We start from the raw sequence: 25167 nt of genomic DNA, 5'->3' as shown, positions 1-25167 counted from the left end.
TTGAGGTTTTTGTGTGTTCTGAATTCTAAGAAATAAAGTAGTTTTACATTGCAAACTTCCAGAATGAGTATTTTATGTTTATCTAATTTCTCTGTTTGTATTGCATGAAGCATACCACTTCTAGATTAAACCCAACATCCCAAAATCAGAGACAAGACCTCAGAAGAAGAAAAATACTTCCGTAATAGACACTGCCGTTTTGAACCTAGTCAATCAGAGGATAAAGGACAAGGGTAAAATATTCAAATTCTGACGTAATTCTGCTGCCAGATTGTTGTACAAGCAAAATCTGTGTCGCAGATTGAAAGCGCTAAAGATAATGAAGATGAATGTTACACCCACATGATCGGAATAGAGTGTCCAAGGTCCACTTTCAAGAGTTTGTAAATTTAATACCATTAGTGATTCTAATTCTCAGGTTGATGTGGGTATGTTTATATGTAGATTCTTTACTCAAACAATGTCATTAAGCCACTACTCACCATTAAAAAGTCAACATACACCAACAGTTACTGCAGATATCTCCTGTTCTGAGTGCACGGAAAAAATTTAGTGCCTGAGGAACTGAGCACCCAGAACTTCCACTAGCTTCAATTGGGACTGAAACCACAAGTCCCCATTTCACTTAACACCTTTGCTATCACAGGGCCAGATCCTGCAACTGATTCCACAAAGAGGACACCTGTGCAGAGCACCACACGTCAAAGAGCCCAGCTGCGTGGTTCCAGTTGCCGGGTCTGGCCCATACTTCTTAACTTTCCAACTTGCCAACAGGTAACAGAAGCCATTGCAATGTTTGAAAAATGGTTGAAACGTGGAATACCCGTGTTTTGTTGCATATCACACCATAATTAATAATGGGTTATAAACCTGGGTTAAAGTATATTTTCTAGAGTTAGTCAACATTTTCCAAAACAAAAAAAAGGTATTCAAATTTTCCATTTTTTTCAAGATAACTGGAAAATTTAAAAAATTGGCCTAATTTTGTTTTGTCTGTGTTGGTTTAGATAGAACAGGAAGGACTGGGAGTCCGGCATCCTGGACTGTATTCCAAGCTCTGCAAAGGGACTGTGATCCATAAGGAAATTAATTGTGAGGATGCAAATTCTGTTACTGTCAATTGAAATGTGTTATTTAAGCATTAGGAAACAGTTAAGAGGTGTCACAATACTTATTTCCTTGCTTTTCATGGGGATGTCACATCTAACCAACATTAATGTCTCTTCAATGAAGTTTTTGTTTATGAAGAAGAGCTCCGTGTAGCTCAAAAGCTTCTCTCTTTCACCAACAGAAGTTGGGACAATAAAAGATACCTCACCCACCTTGAATATATCCTGGGACCAACGTAGCTACAACAAAATTGCTTATATATATCCCAGTAATGTCCAAGATTTGCAAAATTGTCAGTTTTTGATTAGCCCTTGAAGTATTAAGTTGAAGTTTTATATTTGGGAAATCAGAGAAACTTCAGGAAAGCTTTACAAAACTTGCTAATTTACTGCATGACTTCTGATCAGAGGATTAGTGTCCTACACCTCATTCTACGGAATGTCAGATGAAGGAGAACCACCTTTAAAGACAATTCAATGCTAGACATCAAATAACTAAGAGGAGGTGATTTTGTGTATTCCTAAAAACAGCCAAACAAAAAAAATAAAAAAAGGAGAGAGAACCCCTCATAATAAAATGCCACATATCACTTTTCCATTTAGAGTGGCTGATTTTCCTTTAACTTACACCAAAGGAAATTCATTGACTTCAATAGAATTACACTCGTGTAAGTGAAAGGAGAATCGGGTAACTATTTTATTTATATAGGGTATTGTTATCGCCTCATATTCCTGAGAACATACCACCCAATTCTATGTTAGCCCAATGACCAATTGCAGCTCTGATGTGGTTGCATAGACTAAGATTCCCCCCATATTTGGATCCAATACGTGCAAAAGGGTAAGACAGGATATTGATAGTTTGTTTGCGAGTGAAGATGAATGAACTGGAAATATACAAATCAGGCCTTTTATTTGTCCCCTAGAGTGTAAGCTTTTTGAGGCAGGTACTGTGTCCTCCTTTATGCCTGTACAATGCATAACACATTTTGGATGCTATTGTAATGTAAATAATCATTTTAATAATAATCCATTATTATACACACCAAGTGGCCACAAAGTCTAATGAGTCATCAGTGGGACTGGAGCTCAGGACCTACTGCTCCAAAAACACAGCTATAGTAGGGACAAGACACGTTTTTTTTTGACATGGTGGAATGTATTTGTTATTGTGCAGAACTACACTGTTGCCATATATACAGTTACCAATCGCAAAACTCATCAAAATAGAATCACTTTTGCTACATAATCATATTTGCCTTCACTTGTTCCCTAGTGACTGTGCAAGAATAAATGTAAAGTAACACATCATAGTGCAAAGGTCCGATGCTTTGCCTTTTCCTCTACAGGGCTGTAGCTCTGGCTATGGGAGCAAGTGCCTCTGCTCTGAATTATTTAGCATATTCATGGATATTTATTTCAGTTGCACTTCGTAAGACATAGACTCTCTAGAAGTTGGAGTGGATGACAGACCCACTACACGTCACCAAAGACGTGATTTATGTTCATGGTTATGAAGTCTGGGTCTTGAGCAACTCCCAGGCTAATGACATGATCAGTCACACATAGGTCTAATCACAGATTATCAGGAAGGACACACAGGTAGTGTCTGAATACCAATCTAATGAAACATCCTAACGTATTGTGTAGTTTAGCTGCCATCCTTGGTGCTGTTGTGAAGCTGTAAGAGAAGATTTGCAAACTGGGTGCCCAAAACGCATATTTAGGCATGTAAATAAAAGAGGCCTGATTTACAAAGATGAAAAGCCCCTCAAAAATCAATACTGCTGCAGGCACTCAAATACCTCTGAAAATCTAGCCATTTTTATGTATGTGCCTAATTAAGACTTTAGACATTAAGGGTTGAATACTGTGGACATAGTTATGAGGCATATAAAATACATAAAAGCGTAAGGCAGGGGATTGACAATTTACTTGAGAGTGAAGAAGACTGAACTGGAAACATACAAATCAGTCAATTTAATAGAAAAGCAAATATGTCACTTTCCATCAAAGTACCGCGATATAAATTGTTCTGAATCACATCTTGATGAGACAGCAAACTAGCAAGTCCCCTCTACAGATTTGTTTCTTGTCTAAATTACATGCAGCTCAATTGTTCTAAGCATCCTTTAAATTGCTAAACTGAACTAACAATAACTAATGCAGTTAGTCTCTTGTTGACATAAATGTAAATACAAAATACATACAGAACAAAGATCTTGTATACTGAACTACTCTAACTGAGCACAAGGGGGGAGTGTTAAAAACTATGTAGTAGCTTCAATAATTTCCCTCTCTTGCCTGGCCCGTTGTTATGCCACTGAATGTAAGGAAAGAGGAGATGGGGGCTGTATTTTCCTCTCTTCCACCTCTCCTCTCCCCAGTGCCTTCTCTCACCCTTGCATGGTGGGGAAGGGGCACCAAATCAGCCACTTTTAAGAGAGGCCTCATGGAATAAAGGAGGGACGAGCTGGGGTGATGACCCACAACAGCAACTTCCACAAAAAAAGGTCTGGTACCAGAAAGGCATGGAGGTGGTGGGCGAGCAGGAAGGGTGGAGACTAGTGCTGCTCTGCAGGAGGCAGCAGATGACCTTAGCTCTTCAGTCCAGTCTCAGCTGGCCTGCTGAGCTGCTCCAGACCCCTCCTTCTGCTTGCCAACCCTCAGGAGGGAAATCTTAGGGGCCACAGAATTCAAGTAGGGTCTGGGGTGGCACGTAGCTCCCCAACAAGGATTTCTTCTCCTCAGACTTGCAATGCTGCACTTGGCCACCAGGGAACATTTGCGAGGTAAGACCAAGGAGTTGGCACTAGAACCCTGCAAGGGAGAGGGTTGCAAGTTTTTAGCAAGGCAACAATAGGGTGACCAGATTATTTACAGTGAGAAACTGGGAGGCCCATTACGGTGCTGCATAGAGAAATCGTCCAGGATGTGAAAGAGGGGTGAAATAGAGCCAGCTGCATATTGGGGGAAGAGATAAAGTAAAAGTGCCCACTCCTTCCTCCTCAGCAAAGCAATAACCCTCCCTTTAACTCTGTGTCACCTTGTTGATATGGCTCTATGAGGAAAGGTTGGCTCAAGGACTTAGTCAGAAGATATCTCATAGTGACACTTCATGGGTCGGAGGGCTGCCATGTGCTAGACCTGTGGTCCCTGAGGTGCATATAAATTCAGCCAACCTACTATCAGTTTCACCAGCTTAGCTGGCTGCAGACACAAGGAATCACAAAAACCACGACAGTACACAGGGTTTTGTAAAATTCGACAAGGACAGACCCTGAAAGTAGGGACATTCCGAGTTTAAAGAGACATTCTCTGTTTTCCAGGACACATATGTAGGTGACAAGAGAATATCTGGGGAACGAAAACAAAACAATTCCCACCCATCCCCCAAAACCCCAAACAAACAGACAAATCTTTTGTGGTTTGTGTTCGGTTCAGTCTGATCCTACTGACTTTTGAGATGGAACAAAAAGCAGCCCCAACCTCTGAGAATATTTGGAGGGTGGAAGTGGAGAGCTGGAGAGGTGTATTTGGGCCAAAAGTATCATGAGTACAAAGAATAATGAATACAAAGAAATTGATTTGATGTTAAATAGACCCCACTAGGCTGGAGTATGTTACTGATCATAACCAAAATTACTAGGGATTTATGAAGTGTTGTTTTCCTATAAACAACATGATAATTTTCATTAACATTTCTCTCAAATTTCCCTACATAGTTTACTAAGAGGAATGACATATCTTATTTACTGAAAAATATTTTCCTGTTATCATGTAGCTTTAATGAATCTGGCCAAAGGATCACAACATAAAGAGTATTTAAACAATAACAACAAAAGCCCAAAGATTTCTTCTCAGTATAATGCTCAGAAATATCCAAGCATTTGGATAACACTAATGGGAGTTACACTGCATGAATACTGAAATGCACATATAATTGGTTGGCATCTAATTTAGTTATCAGCAACTGCTATGTAAATATGTATAAACCAAGGTTTTAAACCACACACTACTTTCCCCCCCCCCATTTGTTAAAGTAAACCTGTGCAAACCTGATGTTAATAAAGCTTAAAATACTTTACTAGGCAAGAAAGCAATGCCTTACATATGGCTTGAGATATACAATATGTATGTGCAAGCTGAAAATCGATATCTAATTTCTACTAGTGAAAACATACATATAGCTTTTTCTTCATTCAGTCTTTCATGTGTAGGCTGTTTAAACAATAGGCCTAGAGTTGCCAGGCATCTGGTTTTCAGCCAGAACGCCCGGTCGAAAACGGGCCCCGGCGGCTCCGATCAGCATCAGTGATGCAGTGGGCTAAGGCAGGCTCTCTGCCTGCCCAGGCTCCACGCAGCTCCCAGAAGCAGCCGGCATGTCCGGCTCCTAGGCCCAAGGGCAGCCACGGGGACTCGGCGCACAACCCCCGCTCTGAGTGCCTGCAGGCACGGGCAGTGCACAGAGTCCTGTGACCCCTCTGCCTAGAAGCCGGACATGCTGGCTGCTTCTGGGAGTCACACGGAGCCTGTCTTAGCTCTGCGGAGCCGCCGACTGGGAGCCACCTGAGGTAAGTGCCGCTCAGCTAGAGTCCGCACCCCAAACCCCTGCACCCCAACCCCCTGCCCCAGGTCAGAACCCTCTCCCAAACCCAAACTCCCTCCTGGAGCATGCACCCCAACCCCCTGCCCCAGCCCTGAGACCCCTTCTGCACCCCCAACTCCTCATCCACAGCTCCACCCCAGAACCTGCACCCCTAGCTGGAGCCCTCACCCCCTCTTGCACCCCAAACCCCTGCCCCAGCACGGAGCCCCTCCCACACTCTTAACCCCTCATTTGTGGCCCCACCCCAGAGCCTGCACCCCCAGCCAGAGCCCTCTCCTCCTCCCACACCCTAATCACCTGCCCCAGCCCAGTGAAAATGAGTGAGTGAGTGAGGGTGGGAGAGCAAATGACAGAAGGAGGGAGGATGGAGTGAGCAGAGGGCAGGTCCTTGGAGAAGGGGTGGGACCATGGGGTAGGGGGCAGGGCAAGGGTTTTCAGTTTTGTGAAATTAAAAAGTTGTCAACCCTAAATAGGCCACATTGGGTTTCTTTTTGTTTTAAATGTTAAACATTATATTCAACTAGAATATGGTTTTCTCTTTCAATTTTTCCTCCTTTTCCAGTCAGCTGTCAAAATCCTGCTTTTCTTCTTGACCAGGTAGGAGAAGCAGCATAAATATATGCAAATGCCACTCCATAAAAGGATCTTGTGGCAGCCAAGATTGTGCTGTAAGTAGCCCTTATCCAGCTTCTCTCCCTAATCAAGTTCTCTTTATTCTCCACTAATTTCGTCACTGAAGTTCTCTCCCAAGCTTGATTTCTCAAATGAAGGTTCAATGGGATTTTTCACTGCAGTGGATTTTGAAGCATTACAGTAATTCTACTGCTCTGAATAGTTTACATTCTTAGCCTCTCTCTCACTCCTGGATTTCTGCCTTTTTTCTTTGCCACCCCATATACTTGGAACAATCCAATTAATGACAACCGCTTCCTTTGCCTTCAAATCTCAACAAGCCAAGTCTACCAGCATATGCCTCTCTGTAAACTTTACTATACCAGTTCATGCCTGGAGATGCTAAACAATTTGAGAAAGGAATCTAAAGCGAGGGTAAGTGGAAATAAAGAGACTGAGAAAGTCTCTAAACCTAAAACTTAGGTTGACCTTGGTACATTGCTCAGAGCTATGAAAAATGTCATGCCCCATGCACTGTAGTTAGGTTGACCTAACCTCCACTGTAGACATAGAGAGGTTGATGGAAAAAAAATTCTGTCAACCTGGCTACTGCCTCTCACAGAGAGGTGGATTACCTACATTGACGGAAAAACTCCTTCTGTTGATAAGAGTCAACACTACAAGCAGCACAGGTGAGTCTGGCTTTGCTGCTACAGTACAAATTCACCAATCTGTTAACACCGTCAAAACTGCTTCCAGACCCTGAGCTGAAATGCAACTCCAATATTTTCCCTAAGGTTTTTGGTCAACAAGCAATATTTTAAAGTGATATGGCAAAGTTTAACCAGTTCGAGTGATGAGGTTCAGTCTAAAGCAATGTACAGATAAAGAAAAAAATATTCGAAGTAAAAGTTCTGTATTGATGTAAGGATTCCACATAAATCACCATCCCAAGCAGACTATTGTTTCTTCTAGATCAACAACCTTCCTCTGGAATGGCCAAATCGTCGTCAATGATGCACATCTGTACATGTGGGGGAAGACCTCCCTGACGCTTGCAGGCAGGAATTCTGCCTAATTAATAAAGCAATTAACAAGAAAATGCACACTAACTGAAACCTCTTTGAAAACCATCAATTTATGCTCTCTCTTAACTTTGTCTCAGGTCTTCATTAATTCTGACTTCAAGCACTGTGACCTTAAATTAGAAATGTTCTTTGCAAATTTCATGTATCAGGACAGAAATATGATTTTCTTCCCTTTGTTTGTTGCTATATTCAAAAACACCACAAGGTGTGGTAACTTGCGTGTGTGTTCTACTTACTGCAAGGTGGAGATCACAACAATCTACATATTAAACAGTTCTATCAGACCCCAATAACATACACACTGCTAACAGGGTTTTGCCTATCAATTCAACAATCAGTAAGTTAAGAACAAAGGAAATACATAGGAATAAGAAGCAGTTTTAATTCTGTTTCTCTTAAAATCCCTCTTACTGTGATGTAACCCTGCACATTCTTTCCTGTACTGCAATAAATAAGAAACGTAGTGACTTAAAATTTAATAATTACAAGAAAGACTATCGGCCTCCTAGTTGGCCTCCGAGTTGCACTTTCTATCCTTTCCACTGTAATACTTAAAGGTACCTGATTAAAACTGAAAATGTTCAGTATTAAAAATGGAATTCAAAACAATACATTAAAAGACTCTCTCTCGCTCTCTCTTCTCTGCTGATCTAATAGATTTCTCTCCATTTTTGTTTAGACTATAGATAGCCACAAGAGGGCCCTCTTACCTTCCTAAAGTTCTATAATGGAATTAAGAGCAGAAAGCTGTTTGTGGAACTTAATTTCCAGACATCTATATTATATTGCTAACACCTACAATATATGACTTCATATTAGAATAAGGTTCTAAGGTTTTATCTACTAAAGGTTGTACTACTACTAAGGTTGTATCTACTAAAACTTTTGTAAATGACAGAATTTTACATGAAAAGTTGACACTATATAGTTGTAATGAAAATGTGAAACACGTTACACCTATAATTTAAGTGAATGTTCCTCTATAAAGTAATCCCTTTACATGCTGACCTCTGAAGCTGATGAAATTTTATTAGAAGCATTTTGATATTGTATTATAACTGGAGTGCAATTCAAAACAAGATAAAAATAGCACACACAGATCAATGAACAGGCCTATGAAAAATGGAAGAGCAGTGAAAACAGTAATGATGTTAGTGGCACTGTGAGTATATGATCCATAGGTCGGGTACTTGCTGTATTAATGAGGCTAATGTTATTTACACAGCCCTCTATAAGATATTTAGAACTCAACTCTCTGTTTCTGTTCTCTCACTCCTGGCTTTTACGGTTGCCAACTTTCTACTCGCACAAAACCAAACACCCTTGCCCCGCCCCCTGCCCCAACCCTCTCCTGAGACCTCACCCTGCCTCATCCCTTCTCCAAGGCCCCCTCCCCCCCTCACTCCATCCCCCCATCCTCTGTTGCCTGCTCTCCCCCAACATTGTGGACTACCTACATTGACGATGGAAAAACTCCTTCTGTTGATAAGAGTCTACACTACAAGCAGCACAGGTGAGTCTGGCTTTGCTGGTACCATAGGCATTGAGTTTCTAATTTGCTGGGGGGTGCTCCAGCCTGGCCCCGCCCCCACTCCACCCTTCCTCCAAGACCCCACCCCTGCCCTGCTTCTTCCCAACCCTGCTATGCCCCCGCTTTGCCTCTCCCCACCCCCGCCTTACCCCTTCCTGCCCAGTTCCGCCCCCTCCCCCAAGCGCGCTGCGCCCTCGCTCCTCTGTCCTCCCCGTCCCACCTCCTCCCCGCCTAGTTCCACCCCTCCCCCAAGCGTACTGCACCCTTGCTCCTCCCCCCACCACAGCACCTCCTGATGCTGCAAAACAGCTGATCTGCAACAGGCAGTAGGCACTGGGAGGGAGGGGGAGGTGCTGATCTGCAGGGTCCGCTGGCGGGCAGAAGGTGCTGGGGGGGAGGTTCTGGTAGGGGGGCTGCCGGTGGGTGCTCAGCACCTGCCATTTTTTTCCCATGGGTGCTCCAGGGCTGGAGCACCCACGGAGTTGGCACCCAGGGCTGCTACAGTACAAATTCACCAATCTATGAACACATTCAAAAGTGTTTCTAGACCCTGAGCTGAAATGCAACTCCTAAGGTTTTTGGTCAACAAGCAATAATTTAAAGTGATATGGCAAAGTTTAACCAGTTTGGGTGACGAGGTTCAGTTCCGAGCAGGCCATTGGTTCTTCTAGATCAACAACGTTCCTCTGGAATGGCCAAATCCTAATCAATGATGCATCTGCATTGGGGGGAGAAAGGACCTTCTTGGCCCCTGCAGGCAATCAACTGACAACTTGAAGCATGACATTTGATTAGTCTTATTGTTTGCATTGGTATAAATTCAGTTAGGGGCCATGAGATAATCCAGCCCTTATTAAAATCCAGCCACAGTATTTGAATAGCTTTTTTGCTCTCCTTTCTCTAGAAAACAAGATCAGCTTCCCTCATTTTTGGAGTGCTGCTTGTAATCGTCTCTGAAATTGTATCTTTGCAATGTAAAATAATAACCTTTTATGTTAGTACAAGAAGCTTTGATTTACCAACAAAAATGTGCAAATAGCTCAACCTCACTAGTCTTTTCCCACAGAGACAATTGAATATGCACTATTATTGATACAATAAATATATTAAACTTACCAAATCTTTACAGATAAAATCTCAAATCTAGAGGGTTTATTTAAAATAGAAAATAAATGCTAATTTTATTTACCCTTCTTTGTAAACCACAGTGAGATCTGCAGCTGAAAATCACTATATAAGAGCTAATTATTAATTATTATTAAAAGTCCAGTGAATCAGGATATCTGGGAAGTGATTGCTCCTTTTCACATTGATACACAAAGCACATACCGCACTGCTGGAACACTGGAAGCTTCCTTCGATTTCCCTTTAACAATTTTATCTTTCTAACAAATAGGAAACCAGTGAGTGCTTACTGGTGAAGTTTGCTTGTCTTTATTGTTAGTACACAGATTTTAAGACTGGCAAGTGGATCCTCGACTTATTTACTATAGTACCATGCTCTGTTTTTCAGTAAAATTCTCCATTTATTTCCCTCTTTCCTATCACAGGCTCAACATTGTGCGGAGTCTTCCTAAACTGGAAGACAGAAAAATTATTAGCTGCCATTTTCAAATGTATTTTGTATTTGCATGTGCTAAACCTGAATTTACAGAATAGAAACAAAACCTACCTAAATAATACTAAACACAAGATCAAGGAACCAATTCCATGTCCGATGGTCAATTTTCTGGCCTCACAGGATTTATGATTTCTTCCTCCTACTCCCAACATGCATGATACTATTTCAGACAACACATTTATCTTGCTCTCAACAAAATCAGATCCAACATATATATGGGATAGTAATATACTATTGTATATTACGATCATATATTGGATGGTAATGTACTGTACACAGAACTAAGACTGCTGACCCTTCCTTCCCCCAAATAAACAAACACTAAAAATATATCCTAAAAAATCCTTAAAGTTCTTTCACAAAATTTTAGAAATCACTCCCTCTTTCATAGATAATATTTCAATCAACACACTTAAGTATGAGTAAGAAACCAAAATTCAGATAGTAATGTTATAAAAACCATCAGAATTTTCCTAAAATTGATAATTATTTAAATGTTTTTAACATTTAACCTTTTCACTGGAATCAGTTCTCGAGAAGCCATCAAGTCCAGCCCCTGTGCTGCAGGAGTAAGTAAACCTAGATCAAGGGTCAGCAACCTCTGGCATGCAGCTCGCCAGGGTAAGAACCCTGGCAGGCCGGGCCAGTTTGTTTACCTGCCGCGTTGGCAGGTTTGGCCGATTGCGGCTCCCACTGGCTGTGGTTCGCCGTCCCAGGCCAATAGGGGTGGCAGGAAGCGGAGCAGGTGAGGGATGTGCTGGCCACGGCTTCCCACCACCCTATTGGCCTGGGACGGCGAACCGCGGCCAGTGGGAGCCAGGATCGGCCGAACCTGCTGACGCGTCAGGTAAACAAACTGGCCCAACCCGCCAGGGTGCTTACACTGGCAAGCCACGTGCCAGAGGTTGCCGACCCCTGACCTAGACCATCCCTGATAGGTGTTTGTTCAACCTGTTCTTAAAACCTCCAGTGATAGGGATCCCACAACTTCCCTTGTGCAGAGCTTAACAGCCTTTATACTTAGAAAGTTTTTCCTAATATGTAACCTAAATTGTCCTTGCTGCTTAAATCTTTAACAATAATTAAAACTGTATTCTTTTAGTAAGTGTTTTCAATATGAATATTGAAGGCTAACTACTTTTAAATACAATAAAACTTGCAAATTAAAAAATTTCTGCCATGCTATTTTCTGAATAATCGAAGTAACACCCCCTGACTAAAAGAAATAGCTAAGAAATTATTCAAAAGAACCTTTCTAGGAAGTGGGTTTGTAAGACAAAAATTTGCTTAACAAATGTAACAAACTATTGTATTCTCCAGGTGCAACAAAACTATACATTCCAGAATTCTCACTGGATGGAAGCAACTGTATAATCTAAAGTGAGAAGACAGAAAACTTTGCACAGATGAAAGGGAATAAAAGAAAGAAGGGAAAACATTCACACACCATTATTTATGAGACCTTAATGCTTCCAATCACCCTGATAAAAAGACCCACAAGCAGCAAGTACGTTCAGGCAAACTGCATCTCTGAAATAACTAATCTCAGATGCTCCTCCACATTGCTCCTAATAAAAACACGCTCGCTAGGCTAGGAACAAACACATTAATACTGTCAAGTATTTATGACCAAAAAATATACTTGGAAAAAAGAGGAAATTCTTGTTGTACTAACACCCATTACAGTTCAAATATGGGGTTGTATTGTGCCTTGTCCTACATAGGTGTACTAGGAGGAGTCCCATCCCCTCAGTGCACCTGGGCAGGCCTCTAGCACTCCCTGAGCACTGGTCGATCAAGACTGGTGAATGCATCTAGTGTAGGGGTCAGCAAACTTTTTGGGCCGAGGGCCACATCTGGATGGGGAAATTATATGCAGGGCCGGGGCAGAGGGTTGGGGTGCGGGAGGGAGGGGGTGCAGTGTGCAGGAAGGGGCTCAGGGCTGGGGGTTGGGGTGCACAGTGGTGCAGGGTGCAGCAAGGGGCTCAGGGCAGGGAGTTAGGGTGCAGGAGGGGTGCGGGATGTATAAGGGGGCTCAGGGCGGGGAGTTGGGGTCTGAGCACTCCCTGTGCTTAGAGCAGGGAGTTGGGGGGTGGGGTGCAAGAGGGCTTTGGGCTCTGGGGTGGCAACGGCGAGCACTGGGGCCAGGGCAGGCTCCCTGCCTGCCTGCCCGCCCTGTCCCCGGCCCCACACCGCTCCAGGAAGCGCTGCGGGCCTGGGGGAGAGGGTACGGAGAGCTCCATGTGTGCCGCCCTTGCTGCACCTCCAGGTACCTCCCCCGAAGCTCCCAGTGGCCACGGTTCCCCGTTCCTGGCCAATGGGAGCTGCGGGGGTCAGCGCCTGGAGGCAAGAGCAACACACAGAGTCCTCTGCCACCCCACCCAGGGGGCCACAGGGACTTGGTGACGGCCGCTTCTGGAGAGTGGCGTGGGGCCTGCAGTGCCAGGGGGGCAATCCCGCGGGATGGATCCAAAGCCCTGAGGGGCCAGATCCAGCCCGCAGGCCGTAGTTTGCCCACCTCGATCTAGTGCCACTCCAGGGCCCCAAGTGGGTGTGATTAGCCAGGTTACGGGCATGGCCAAGCCTCCCCATATCCCCTGCTAGCATCTGGCAGCGAGCAGCGGGCGTGCACACAAGACATCTTCCACCACAAGGTGCAAGGAGTGCTATACAGCACACCCTCTCTGAGGCATTTTCTGTGTCAACTGAATCTTAAAAGAATATCCACACTTTGACACTGAACACAATATCCTTTGGAATAAATACTGAATGTGGTAGGCACTGAGAACAATCTAAATATTTAGACTAGCTAGACAATGAATCACCAATATTCAGACAACTGCTATTATTTCTGCTTTACCTTTTTCCTCAATGTGTCTCTTTTTTCGCCCTTTTCTTCTCTTGCATTTTTGTTCCTTCTTTGTGCTATCTTTTCACTACTCTCTTATTGCACTTTTTTCTTATTTGCTCTCTGAAAGAGTAGCAGCATTTTATGCATGAAAGAGCTGCACAGGGAAAAAGATCCCTCCTGTGTGTAATATGTTTTTAAGCTGATACAGAAGGAAACTGACTTTTCCCTAGCTAGGATTAATCAGTTTCCTTCTGCATGAAGTAAGCTACACAGAGAGCTAACTATAGAGAGAAACTGACTGGGATGGTGTCACACAGGTCAGTTTCTCTTGCAACCTCCATATGTTGCATTTGTTAGCTGACGTGCTGCTGCTGTTCACAGGTTGTCTGGATAGGTGTTGTACAACTGATTCAGGGCGTTTAGCTGGCGGGGTGTGGGTGTGGGTGTGTGGCAGGACCAGCCCTGTATGAACACTGTACAAAAATCACTGCAACAATCATTGCCAGTGGAATGCAGCGGAATGTCACAAGCAGAGGGTCAGTAACTCATTAACTGTTCCCAGGCAAATATCTTTAGTAATATAAAGGTGGGGGGGCGGGGTTTAGGAAATACACTGATATATACCCACATGCTTTATTAAAAAAAACAACTATATTAAAAATACCAAAGTTGATTACTCAAAAGTTAGGAAATAGCAGAATTAAGGAAGCCTGGGCATAGGTCATCAGAAGTTTAAATCTGGGATCTTGAGGGTACATCTACACTACAATCAAAAACTCAGGGCACCGAGTCTCAGAGCTGACGTCAATTGACTCAAGCTTGTGGGGATCAGGCTGTGGAGCTAAAAAGTGCAGTGCAGGCATTTGGGCACGGGCAGGAGTGAGGGCTCTGATATCCTCCCCCATCATGGGGTTTCAGAGCCCAGGCTCCAGAGCAAGCCTGAATGTCTACACCAAATTTTTAGCCCCGCAGGCTGAGCCCCATGAGCCGAAGTCAGCTGACCCCAGCTAGCCGTGGCCATGCAGCAGATCTTTCATTGCAGTGTAGACGCACTCTCAGATACACAGTACCTGAGCTAAATGAGAGACCATACTAGCGGACAGCAATAGTATACTGTTACACAAGTCAGTCCAATTTTGTAAATCCATCTAATGCAATGGAGTTACATAGTACTAGATTAAGGCAATGTAACAGGTGGCCTGGAGGGCCAGACAGCCTAGCAGATAGAGCATATGGCTCTTGGCCCCCCTGCTTGGTTCCAGAGCCTCAGTCTTTAAGGCTAGGGGAAGGTACAGGGACTCTCTACCTAGGGTTGCCCAACCCTATTCTCTACTGCTGTGAAAATGAATACCCTTCATTCATTTACAAAAGGACTATGAGAAGGGAGTATTATTTCCACTGGCTACTAGGAGGTATAATCAAACTATGTCAGTTCTGCAAGAAAAATGAAAGAAGTTGTGAATCACACAATGCAGATGCTAAGTTCTGAGGGTTCGCACAGAACAGGAGGATCATAGTTCCATGATAAAGTGCAGTAAAACAGGGCATTTCTAAGCAGGTCTCAGGGCATCTTCAAATAAGGTTCAAAGTATAAACTCGGATTTACATCTGTGTAGCTGAAATTCACCATCTGGCCTTATCAATTTTGCCATATGATTCATTTTGTATTTTTCCCCTAGAATTGTCAAGCAATTTGATTTTGCCCATCTGGTCATTTTTTTTCTAGTTTCAATGCGGTTAAAAACATTTTTTTAAAGATAAGCAAGAAAAAACCCCGCAACTATCCAAAAAATATGTGCATTCAGTTCCTAGAAATTCTTGCTCACATTACATACCACTCATGAAAAGGATTTAAAACTATGTAATATTTATAATTAACTGATAGTTTTTATTTCCTGTGGTATTGACATGTACTATGTTAAAAGAACATTATTAAGGTTGCAAAGTCAAGCACTCAAAATCAGGAAATGCCAGTATTAAGCACAGCCCCTGCCAGTGGCACGGCATCAGCCTTTTCCCTGTGAGGGGCTGAGGTGGGCCTTAGCTCCCCCTCACCACAGGGGGATCCGGTGGACATAGTGTACTTAGATTTCCAGAAAGCCTTTGACAAGGTCCCTCACCAAAGGCTCTTACGTAAATTAAGCTGTCATGGGATAAAAGGAAAGGTCCTTTCATGGATTGAGAACTGGTTAAAGGACAGGGAACAAAGGGTAAGAATTAATGGTAAATTCTCAGAATGGAGAGGGGTAACTAGTGGTGTTCCCCAAGGGTCAGTCCTAGGACCAATCCTATTCAATTTATTCATAAATGATCTGGAGAAAGGGGTAAACAGTGAGGTGGCAAGTTTGCAGATGATACTAAACTACTCAAGATAGTTAAGACCAAAGCAGATTGTGAAGAACTTCAAAAAGATCTCACAAAACTAAGTGATTGGGCAACAAAATGGCAAATGAAATTTAATGTGGATAAATGTAAAGTAATGCACATTGGAAAAAATAACCCCAACTATACATACAACATGGGGGCTAATTTAGCTACAATGAGTCAGGAAAAGATCTTGGAGTTATCGTGGATAGTTCTCTGAAGATGTCCACGCAGTGTGCAGAGGCGGTCAAAAAGCAAACAGGATGTTAGGAATCATTAAAAGGGGATAGAGAATAAGACTGAGAATATATTATTGCCCTTATATAAATCCATGGTACGCCCACATCTCGAATACTGTGTACAGATGTGGTCTCCTCACCTCAAAAAAGATATTCTAGCACTAGAAAAGGTTCAGAAAAGAGCAACTAAAATGATTAGGGGTTTAGAGAGGGTCCCATATGAGGAAAGATTAAAGAGGCTAGGACTCTTCAGTTTGGAAAAGAGAAGACTAAGGGGGGACATGATAGAGGTATATAAAATCATGAGTGATGTTGAGAAAGTGGATAAGGAAAAGTTATTTACTTATTCCCATAATACAAGAACTATGGGTCACCAAATGAAATTAATAGGCAGCAGGTTTAAAACAAATAAAAGGAAGTTCTTCTTCACGCAGCGCACAGTCAACTTGTGGAACTCCTTACCTGAGGAGGTTGTGAAGGCTAGGACTATAACAATGTTTAAAAGGGGACTGGATAAATTCATGGTGGCTAAGTCCATAAATGGCTATTAGCCAGGATGGGTAAGAATGGTGTCCCTAGCCTCTGTTCGTCAGAGGATGGAGATGGATGGCAGGAGAGAGATCACTTGATCATTGCCTGTTAGGTTCACTCCCTCAGGGGCACCTGGCATTGGCCACTGTCGGTAGACAGATACTGGGCTAGATGGACCTTTGGTCTGACCAGGTACGGCCGTTTTTATGTTCTTATGTTCTTACAGGGCCCTGCCCCCTGTTCTTCCCTTCCATTCGAGGCCCTGCCCCCTTGGCCAGGCTGGAAGCCGGAGCTGGACCATGTTAAGAGCCGCCCAGGTAGCCCGGGTCGCTGTGGGGAGCACTGGACCCTCCACCTGCCCTGGGTGGCACTTCCTGGGGGGGCAGGAACATTGGCTGGGGGCTGCCTCCGGGCACCCCAGCCCCTGCCCAGGGCAGGTGGAGAGTCCAGGGCTCCCTGGGTGGCTCTTACCATGTCTGGACTCCAGCTTCCAGCCTGGCCAGGTGGCAGGACCCTGGGGGGAAGAAAAGGAACAGAGGGTAGGGCCATGGGGGGAGAAAGGAGGAGCAGGGGGTAGGGTCACATTCCTGAGCCAGTGGCCCCCCCACTTCTACCCAGGTTCCAGAGCCCCTGGGCACGGGCCCTTTGGGTAAATCCAACACTGTCTAAAGGTTCATAGTTTTTCTTTAATTTCATATAAAACAGGTGTTATATATATTTTAGGTAAATTAGTATATGTTAAAGAAAATCTATGACCATGTGCCTGTCAGTTATTCATATTTATGGCATTAATAAATAAGTATTATGAAATGTAATGATACTGTCAGTGTTCAACTTTCTCTTTTCCAGATACACAAAGTCTTTTGCGTTTAAGGAATTATTGAACCATGACTTCATGAACTCAAGGTATTCTGTATTTTCCTTGTTTTCTTAAATCCTTAAGACATCACACTTTTCTGACTCCTCTCTATTTTTCTATAATCTCAGCCAGCTTCAGTCAGCTAAGAGATTGTTTTTCATTAGAACTTTAAGTTTACGTATCATGCAGTGTGTCCCTGCTCTTTTGCCTTTGTTTCTACTGTATCCCACTGTTGCTCTGGCATCCAAATTAAGGTGTCCAAACTGCTCATTCTTTCCAGTTTTACCTTCAATGTCATGTGCATGTTTTGTCACAAAGCACTGAAATAATCTCTGTAAAGGTTTTTTTGGCTTAAAGTTTCTTGTTGTGGCAGCCTTGGAATCGAATGACGCCAACAAATATGCTCTGTTATAGCCCAGATCTTTGTGGTTTGAAAATATCTGTGTCTGTTTTTCCCCTATTCTTTTGGCATGTTAATTTAATTAAAATATGTCGCATATAAATTTGATGCTCAGAACTGAATAACATTCAGCTAAGAAAAGAAATCTCATTAATCCATGTGTCCTAACAGAGCCTTTCTTATGAGCCTTTTCTCTCTTTGGTGTCAAGCTTCACCTCTTCATAATTTGAACATAATAGTTACTGTAAATGCAAACTTGCCAAATATCTTTAACTAACAGCATTTTTACTTTCTGATCTGGCATGATGCATCAAACGATAGGCTGTTTAGTGTGTAAGTTACCTCCAGTTGTGGTCTCAAGCTTAAGTCTCATGTTAGCCAGTCAAATTCTATGCAGCTATATTGACCTACATTTCAAGAAACCCCCTCACTTCTTTGGGGTTAGTTAAATGTAAATCAGAAGAATTTGGCCCCATGCCTACAGTGAATACTTATCTGTATTCTTTCAAGTAATTCTCATTTGATGCTACAGTATTTTCAATAATGCTGGGCAACATGGAGGTCCGAAGTGATCAGTATCGAAATACTGGAAAAGGGTTCTCCACAGAATGGCCAAGCATTACATGATTGGAAAAAAAGAGGACATGAAGGCCATTGTTTCTTGTATAAAGCTATGACTTTGAAAACATGGTTATCTTTTTCACCTTTAAAAAGTTGAGTGCTGCTTTTTTTATTTCATGGTTGTGTTAAGTTCCCCTGCTTCATAATTCTAGCTGCTCAGTGATCCATTGAATTATTGGCTTATTGCCATATCATTCAAAATAAGTGATGGTACAGTTCACTTTTAAACTTCTTTTGTGTCAAATCTTTTGCCAAGATCTGTTTATTGCTGTCACTTGGCAGAGGAAAATATGATGCAGTTTGCAGTGTGTATGGTAACTGAAGATTATTTATTCCTTTCCCATTCCAAGAAGAACAAATAATATTGCAAGATTTCATTAAAGAATTTAATGATTGATCACATGGATTAAGAGTGATATCAGCATTGTCATGTGGACTGGTAATTAACTGACTGCCATTTTTTACAGTCAATGAACATCGAGTTGGGGAATATCACAAGAAGGAGTGGGTGTCACCATTTTATTTAGCATAATATCTTATAATTAATAATAATCATAAGGGAAACAATATTTACTACATTAATCAAATCTGCAGATGATACTAACTTGAAAGGTGTGTCAAATAAATGCATAGTCAGTGAAATAATACAAAGCTATCTGGAGGAGTTAGAAATAAGGATAGGAAATAAAATAATTCAACTTGGAAAAATGCAGGTGACTACAAAATAAAAATAAAAATCTGAAACAGATATTTTATGAGACGGTAACATCTTCGATAACAGGAATGCTGAATAACACTAAGTGATAATGGACAGCTTGTTACATATGAGTTTTAAAAAAAATGCAGTTTGAGGCTCCACCTTCATATCTATCTCATCTGTGATGCAGGAGGCAATAGTTCTCGTTACGAAATAGTGTTAGGACCTAATCAAAATTACACTGTTCAGTTCTGTGTGTTTCTATGTGAGAAGGATGTTGGTAAATCAGAAGAAATTCAGAGAATAGCAGCTAAAACAATTGAGGAGCTGGAGGCATCCAATTTATAAGCAAGGAAACAAATACATACAGCTAAGTTAAATAAGGGCCTGATCCTGCACCAGTGAACATAGCAGAAGTTATGCTATTAACCCCAAGAGCTACAAGATGGAGCCAGTAACAAACTACTTGATTAGCGTATATGATTACTGAAGCATGCAAATAACCAGGGAAAGACATTCATTATGGTACTTCAAAAAGTAAACTGGAAGGAATTAAATTGATCAATAGATGTGCTAATATGCCTAGTAAGGAATTTATTTGTCAATAAACATTTCCTGAATCTTTGTTGTCTGTATAGTTACATACATACTCGCTAACAGGTATTTATAAATAAATTACCAAAATAATTGAAAAAGTTGTGATTATATTGTATTATTTTGACTAATAAAATATGCAGAATTTTAAAATATTGTGCACAGAATTTTTAATTTTTGGCACAAAATTCCCAGGAGTACAATGTTCAGAGACTGCTTGAAGAACCATAACTTTAGCATTTCTAAACTTTTGAGGGCTTCATTATGTACTCCTGGGGAAATTCTGAACCACAGCACATGCACAGGATTAATGTCCTTCCTGCCACATTCCCCCCCCACCCCTGCCGCCTCAGAGAATAACTGAAGCCGTGAGAGGGGTCACACTGCAAAGGGAAGCCCATGAGAGGGATCACACTGCAATTACACCTTTCACCTACCAGGGATTGATGTGCCAGAAGAGAAGGCAGCTGGCTTAGGGGCTGGAGTAGCCTACCATGGAGAGGAAAGGGGGCAGAGGTTCCCTTCCTCACAGTTCCCTGCCCATGTGGCCAGGTGAGTGGACACGGGATATGGAGGGGACGGGACAGAGAGAGCAGTGCACACAGGGCTTCTGGGGCTAACACAAACTGGGGTTCAGAAAGGCCAGTGGGGGGAGACTGGGGCAGGGACACAGGCGCTAATGGGATGACAATACTGAGCCAGGACTGAATCGGAGTGAGGGTGCAGGCCCCATGGGGACAGGAGAGAGTGAGGGTGCAGGGTCACATGGGGATATATGCAGATATGCCTGGCTGAATGGAGAGTGGGGGTGCACGGCCACATAGGGACAGAGCAGATGTACCTGACTCAATGGGGTGGTATCAGCCAGGGTTGGCATGAAGGAGGCTCCCCAACACCCAAACAATCCTTCCGCTCCCCAAAAAACCTGTTCCATACTTCTCTCACCCACACCCAACAACCCTCCAGTTCACTCCCAGGCTCCTTCACAGCAATAACTTCCCTCTCCTTCAACACCTCCATTACCCCTGACTCCCCCAAGCCTTTACACTGCTTCTGAGGGGTGCAGAAAATACATTTATGTGTTGTAGTTTAAATGAATTATTACTAAAAGTTCTGTATTGATATGCCTAATAAGGAATCTATTTGTCAAAAAACATTTCCTGAATCTTTTTTGTTGTCTGTATTGTTACAGACATACTTGCTAACAAGTATTTTGAAATAAATTACCAATATAACTGAAAATGGTGTGATTATGTTGTATTATTTTGTCAAATAAAGTATGAAGATTTCTGCAGAATTTTAAAATATTATGCACAGAATTTTTAATTTTTTGATGCAGAATTCCCCCAGGAGTAATATACACCCATCCTTTTAAACAGGTGGTCACAAACAGCATGCAAAACAATCCTTCCTTTCAAAAATCTCAGCCCAGCACCAATGCACAGTTTTGGGGGAGCAACTCTACCTCAAGAATTTACTTCTGCCAGATACTCAGGTTCCCTCATTGCCAGAAACAGGGAATGGGTGACAGGGGATGGATCACTTGATGATTACCTGTTCTCTTCATTCCCTCTGAAGCACCTGGCATTGGCCGCTGTTGGAAGACAGGATACTGGGCTAGATGGACCTTTGGTCTGACCAAGTATGGCTGTTCGTATGTTCAGGTAGCAAGCAAACTTTCACGTTGCTCACAAAGCTCCCTCTACCCAGAACTTTCCATAACAAAGCTAGCAAGAACACAAAGTATGTCTTCCCACATTTGCCTGCATGCAAAGAGAGAGGATGTTGTTAAGGCCAAGACTATAACAGGATTAAAAAAACTAGATAAATTCATGGAGGATAGGTCCATCAATGGCTATTAGCCAGGATGGGCAGGGATGGTGTCCCTAGTCTCTGTTTGCCAGAAGCTGAGAATGGGTGACAGCTTGATGATTACCTGTTCTGTTCATTGCCTCTGAAGCACCTGGCATTTGGCCACTGTCGGAAGATGGGATACTGGGCTAGATGGACCATTGGTCTGACCCATTATGGCCGTTCTTATGTTTTTATGACTTGTGTAGATGAACAGTTAGAGTGCAGTAACTGGGATACAAATCCATCTTGTACTAGACTCTTGTATACTAACTGTCCATGTGGACCCTGTTGCCATTCACAGAGTTCCCTTGTTCTCTGCTTTGAAACTGAAATAGATCAAAACGCACTAGGGAGATTTTGGTGTGCATCAGCAGGATCCATATAGACAGTTAGTGTGCAGCATACTAGTGTGAGATACATTTATGCCCCACCTTGTCATGCACTAACTGTTCATCTATATAAGCCCAAAGACTATGTATAGCAACACCACCTTCCATAACAATACTGCATGTATCAATTTGTTTCATTGTCCTCAGTGGACTTTGGATGACTTCACAAACATTTGAAAGAAAGATATAAGTCTCAAATGGAAAATAAATCAGCAAGTATCAAAGTTTAACTATTTACATATTTCCTGTTCATAGAATCATAGAAGATTAGAGGTCATCTAGTCCAATCCCGTGCTCAAAGCAGGACCAACCCCAACTAATTCATCCCAGACAGGGCTTTGTCAAGCCAGGCCTTAAAAACCTCTTAGGATGGAGATTTCACCTAGGTAACCCATTCCAGTCCCATTCACCACCCTCCTAGTGAAGTAGTTTTTCCTAATATCCAACTTAGATCTCCCCCACTGCAACTTGAGACCATTGCTCCTTGTTTTGTCATCTGCCACTACTGAGAACAGCCTAGATCCATCCTCTTTGGAACCCCCCTTCAGGTAGTTGAATGCTGCTATCAAATCCCCCGACACTCTTCTCTTCTGCAGACTAAATAAGACCAGTTCCCTCAGCCTCTCCTCATAAGCCATGTGCCCCAGCCCCCTAATCATTTTCATTCTCTTCTGCTGGACTCGCTCCAATTTGTCCACATTCTTTCTGTAGTGGGGGCCCCAAAACTGGATGTAGTACTCCAGATGTGCCTCACCAGTACTCAGTAGAGGGGAATAATCACTTCCCTCGATCCATTGCCAATGCTCCTACTTATACAGCCCAATATGCCGTTAGCCTTCTTGGCAACAAAGGCACACTGTTGACTCATATCCAGCTTCTCATCCACTGTAATCTCCAGGTCCTTTTCTGCAGAACTGCTGCTTAGCGAGTCAGTGCCCAGCCTGTAGCAGTGCACGGGATTCTTCCGTCGTAAGTGCAGGACTCTGCCCTTGTCCTTGTTGAACCTCATCAGATTTCTTTTGGCCCAATCCTCCAATTTGCCTAGGTCACTCTGGACCCTATCCCTATCCTTCAGCGTATCTACCTCTCCACCCAGCTTAGTGTCATCCACAAACTTGCTGAGGGTGCAATCCATCCCATCATCCAGATAATTAATGAAGATGTTGAACAAAACCAACCCCAGACTAGGAAGGGAACTCCGCTTGATACCGGCTGCCAACTAGACATCGAGCTGTTGATCACTACCCATTGAGTCCGATGATCTAACCAGCTTTCTATCCACCTTATAGTCCATTCATCCAATCCATACTTTTTTAACTTGCTGGCAAGAATATTGTGGGAGACCGTATCAAAAGCTTTGCTAAAGTCAAGATATATCATGTCCACTGCTTTCCCCATATCCACAGAGCCAGTTATCTCAACATAGAAAGCAATCAGGTTGATCAGGCATGACTTGCCCTTGGTGAATCCATGTTGACATTTTCTGATCCCTTCCTCTCCTCCAAGTGCTTCAAAATGGATTTCTTGAAGACCTGCCTCCATGATTTTTCCAGGGACTGAGGTAAGGCTAACTAGTCTGTAGTTCCCCGGATATTCCTTTTTCCCTTTCTAAAATATGGGCACTATATTTGCCTTTTTCCAGTCATCCAGGACCTCCCCTGATCGCCACGAGTTTTCAAAGATAATGGCTTTGCAATCACATCAGCCAACTCCCTCAGCACCCTCAGATGCATTGCATCCAGCACCATGGACTTGTGCATGTCCAGCTTTTCTAAGTAGTCCTTAACCTGTTCTTTCACCACTGAGGGCTGCTCATCTCCTCCCCATACTGTGCTGCCCAGTGCAGCAGTCTGGGAGCTAACCTTGTCTGTGAAGACCAAGGCAAAACAGAGCATTGAGTACTTACACATTTTCCACATCATCTGTCACTAGGTTGCCTCCATCATTCAGTAAGGGGCCCACACTTTCCCTGACCTTCTTCTTGTTCCTAACATACCCGTAGAAACCCTTCTTGTTACCCTTCACATACCTTGCTAGCTGCAACTCCAATTGTGCTTTGGCCTTCCTGTTTACACCCCTGCATGCTCCAGCAATGTCTTTATACTCCTCCCTAGTCATCTGTCCAATTTTCCACTTCTTGTAAGCTTCCTTTTTGTGTTTAAACTCACTGAAGATTTCTCTGTTAAGCCAAGCTGGTTGCTTGCCATATTTGTTATTCTTTCTGCACATCGGGATGGTTTGTTCCTGTGCTGTCAATAAGGCTTCTTTAAAATACAGCCAGCTCTCCTGGACTCCTTTCCCTTTCATATTAGCCTCCCAGGAGACCCTGCCCATCAGTTCCCTGAGGGAGTCAAAGTCTGCTTTTCTGAAGTCCAGGGTCCGTATTCTGCTGCTCTCCTTTCTTCCTTTTGTCAGGATCCTGAACTTGACCATCTCATGGTCACTGCTGCCCAGGGTGCCACCCACTTCTACTTTTTCTACCAATTCTTCCCTGTTTGTGAGCAGCAGGTCAAGAGGAGTATTGCCCCTAGTTGGTTCCTCCAGAACTTGCACCAGGAAGTTGTTCCCAACACTCTCCAAAAACTTTCTGGTTTGTCTGTGTACTGCTGTATTGCTCTCCCAGCAGATATCAGGGTGATTGAAGTCCCCCATGAGAACCATGGCCTGTGATCTGGAAACTTCTGTTAGTTGTTCGAAGAAAGCCTCATCTACCTCATCCTCCTAATCTGGTGGTCTATAGAAGACATGCACTACGACATCACCCTTGTTGCTCTAGCCTCTAAACTTAACCCAAAGACTCTCAACAGGCTTTTCTCCAGTTTCATACTGAAGCTCTGAGCAAACATACTACTCTTTTACATACAGTGCAACTCCTCCCCTTTTCTGCCCTGCCTATCCTTCCTGAACAGTTTATATCCATCCACGACAGTGCTCCAGTCATGTGAGTTACCTCACCAAGTCTCAGTTATTCCAATCACATCATAGTTCCTTGATTGTGCAAAGACTTCCAATTCTTCCTGCTTGTTTCCCAGGCTTCTTGCGTTTGTGTACAGGGACCTAAGATAACTAGCCAATTGTCCTACTTTCTCAGTATGAATCAGGAGGTCTCCCCTATTGCACCGTCTTCGTTCTGTTTCCTCCTAGTATCCCACTTCTCCTCCTGGTATCCCACTTCTCCTCCTGGTGAACCTAGTTTAA

The 25167-nt window shown here is 43.0% G+C and overlaps 1 protein-coding gene across 1 annotated transcript in view; it reads right to left on the bottom strand.

The window, feature by feature from the left end:
- HS6ST3 (heparan sulfate 6-O-sulfotransferase 3) overlaps window positions 1-25167 on the bottom strand; it is a 517000-nt gene that overhangs the window by 13363 nt on the left and 478470 nt on the right. The window lies entirely within an intron of this gene.

This window comes from Mauremys reevesii, linkage group 1 (genome assembly GCF_016161935.1).
Source record: "Mauremys reevesii isolate NIE-2019 linkage group 1, ASM1616193v1, whole genome shotgun sequence".
In the NCBI taxonomy this organism is placed as follows: Eukaryota; Metazoa; Chordata; order Testudines; family Geoemydidae; genus Mauremys; species Mauremys reevesii.
The sequence above is the reverse complement of the archived record's forward strand: the minus strand, read 5'-3'. Positions and strand labels throughout refer to the sequence as shown.